Raw genomic sequence first — 3,315 nt, 5'->3', positions numbered from 1 at the left:
CAATCCAATCTGAATCAAACACAATATGACTTATTTGAACCTTGTTTTGTAACAATAAAAATACATTTTAGCATCTTAAATATTATGAGAAACGCATTGTCCCTTGAATTTCATACCAGCGGCTTACTGATACCACAAAATTACATTAACGTGGATGTTATTTTCATCAGCTTCTCAATGCGTCCATTGGAGCCGGTCAATTACAGCCGCGTTTGTAATGTACAGTGATTCATTAAAAACGTGATATCCCGTGAGAGCCCCCAATTGACAATGCTGATTTATATACAGGAATGAAAGCTATACCTTAAACACACTTTACGTACTTTTTACGCTGTTAGCGTACAGAGTCCCGTATCGTGTATGGACTTTGCGTACAAACGCTGTGCTGACGGTACAAAGTACACACAGCGCGTACACACCCAATGAATACACTTTAAACCTTATGCAGCAATGCAGTGTGATGCTATTACACTTTAAACCTTATGCAGCAATGCAGTGTGATGCTATTACACTTTAAACCTTATGCAGCAATGCAGTGTGATGCCATTACACTTTAAACCCTATGCAGCAATGCAGTGTGATGCTATTACACTTTAAACCTTATGCAGCAATGCATTGTGATGCTATTACACTTTAAACCTTAGCAGGGAAAGAAATACACGACACCAGTCTGTAGTTAAACCACTGGGTTCCGACACCACAGCGTATTATTGCTGAAAGGGGGTTACAATACAAACAATACAATACAATATAACAGAGTAAATGGCTACAGTCAATGTTACATACGTGAGTGGATTTGCTTGCGCAACCCGGTCCGGTCCTCGGTCATCTGATAGATAACGTTGTGAGCCTTGTGTCTGACCAGGCCTGCTGCAGGCTCTCTTTATTCACTTCATCCAAAACATAACACAATGGATACTGTAATCTCTTTGTCCATTGGACACAGGGATGGTCATTTACAGTACAGGAGAGGTCATAGGTCTGTTTGAATAGGTGGGCGATGTCTATTTTCACTGCTCTTGTGGGTGATCTCCTCTGGATTCCCGCCGCATACATAATGTACAGTAAATACAGTTTATATCTATATTCTGCTCCTGCACATAACTATCCGCAGGAACATGCGATCTTCCTCAAACCAACACCGGAATGTTTCCCTTAAAATACCCTACAGCTGGATACCAAACACCACCTTGTAACCTTGTTCTGTCCCCTCCTATCCTGTAAAGGTGAATCCCTTTGTTCTGTTACCATTTAAACTGCTGTTAATTTCTGATGTGGTGCAAGGAGACTATGTGTACATTGTGCACTACTTGGATTAAATATGTAATGTGTTTTGATAGCCTTCCATGCGCTCACAAACTCTACCGTAAATACTCATACCACGCGCTAATGCGCAGGACCGCGGGAGCGACCATACGCAAATTGCGAATATGCGCATGCACAGCAGAGCAAGCGCACGGAGGCCACCTGTGTGTAGTTTGTACATGATGTATGTACTGCAATATTTTTCAACTTTGACAACACCCCTATAGTCAACTCCTCTTGCTCCACCTTTCATGCCCCTGACAAGGTGATGCCTGTGTTGCTTGCGGGGTCACCTGCATAGGCGGACGGCCGGGTTAGCGCTGTTGCGGTGCACCAGGTACTTAACTCTATTGTCTCTTCTGAAGCTACAGGCAGTGACAGTCTCATGTCTCATGAGTCGCAGCAGGTACATGATGGGGATCGTATGGCGGGCACTGAAGTGGCCCCCTCGGCTGCACAGATCTTGGCCTCGGACGCAGTGTCGGCCACGGTGGACAGTGCGGGACAAGGTGGCATGGCGCCTGGTTCGGCAACAACATCGGGTCCGGATCCGCCGGTTGGCTGATGGTGAGCATGACGTTTCTGACTCATCTTCTGTTGTTTCTTCCTCTAGGACCTCTGCTAGCAGCGACCATAACGGTACCGCCTTAGCGCACGTGCAAGATGGCTAAGCTGGTAGGTAGGGCGGTTGCAAAAGAGCTGGGTGGGACAAAGCGTCCACGGAGAGTAGCCACTCCTCCCGAGATGCCAGGGTTTTCTGACATGGTACACTGCGCTAACACAGCGGTTACCAGGGGTTTGAGTAAGAGTTTGAAGGACAGGATCAGAAAGGGGAAGTTTGTGGATGTCTTTACCATTACGGTAGAGATGAAGAAAGGTTATGCTGAGGCTAAGAAGGCGGGAATCTCCAGCAAGAATTCCTTCCGTAGTTATCATCACTGGTTGCGTGGCTTCTTGGTTTTCTCGGCCTGCTACTTGAAAAGCAGGCCCAGGGAATACAAGAACGTCATCAAGTATTTAATCTTGGTTAACGAATCCCTCATCAAGTATAAAGGTTATGTGTGGAGGGATTACGATACCAAGTTCAGGGAGAAACACGATAGATCCAAAGTTTTAATCCTGGGGCGTAAGGACATTGAGGTTTGGTTGGAAGTCACCAACCAGACCCGACAGCAGATAGAAGCCCCTGGCAAAAAGGTTTTTGCTGGTGGCAAGCGGGGTTCAGGCACGTCAGCTAAGGGTAAATGTTTCCTGTTTAATGATTCAAAATGCGTTAGGGGTTGAATGCCGTTTTCGGCACTCCTGTAGAATCTGCGGAGCGGGCCACCCGGCCAAAGACTGTAAGTCCGCCCCTGGCGGCCACCTTGCTGAGCAAGGGGACCCTGCCCATGGTGGTCAGAAGTCCCCTTCTCCCATAATAGTGTCGGCGATGTCTAAGTGGCTGTCGCGTTACCTGCATCTGGATGAGGCTGGGTTTTTGTTAGATGGTTTCTGTACTGGTTTCAAGTTGCCCATTCCCGACTCAGTCTTGGTGGTGTCTCGTAGGAATTTGAAGTCTGCTCTGGATTCGCCGCAGGTGGTTAGGCGGAAGGTGGACCCGGAAGTAGAATTATGTCGGACGTGCGACCCTTTTCTTTTCTACCTTTGTACGACTTGTGCATCTCTCCTCTGGTGGTCGTGCCCAGGAAGGTTTTGGGCAAGTTCTGTTTGATCCAGCATCTGTCTTACCGTGGGGTGGATCCGTTAATGACGCAATTCCTGATGAGTTCTGTAGGTTGCGTTATCAACTCTTCGACAAAGCTATTGAGCTGGTCCGGGGATTTGGTGTGTGCGCCATGCTGGCTAAGCTCGACTTTCGGCACCTCCCTTTACACCCCGGTTCCTTTCGGTTTATGGATTTCTGGCTAGATGGGGCCTATTACATTGAGAAGTGCCTGCCCATGGGGTGTTCTATTTCTTTTGCCTATTTTGAGAAATTCAGTAGTTTTTTACACTGGTGCATCCAAGAGA

Source organism: Pseudophryne corroboree, chromosome 4 (assembly GCF_028390025.1).
Source record: "Pseudophryne corroboree isolate aPseCor3 chromosome 4, aPseCor3.hap2, whole genome shotgun sequence".
Lineage (NCBI taxonomy): Eukaryota > Metazoa > Chordata > Amphibia > Anura > Myobatrachidae > Pseudophryne > Pseudophryne corroboree.
The sequence above is the reverse complement of the archived record's forward strand: the minus strand, read 5'-3'. Positions refer to the sequence as shown.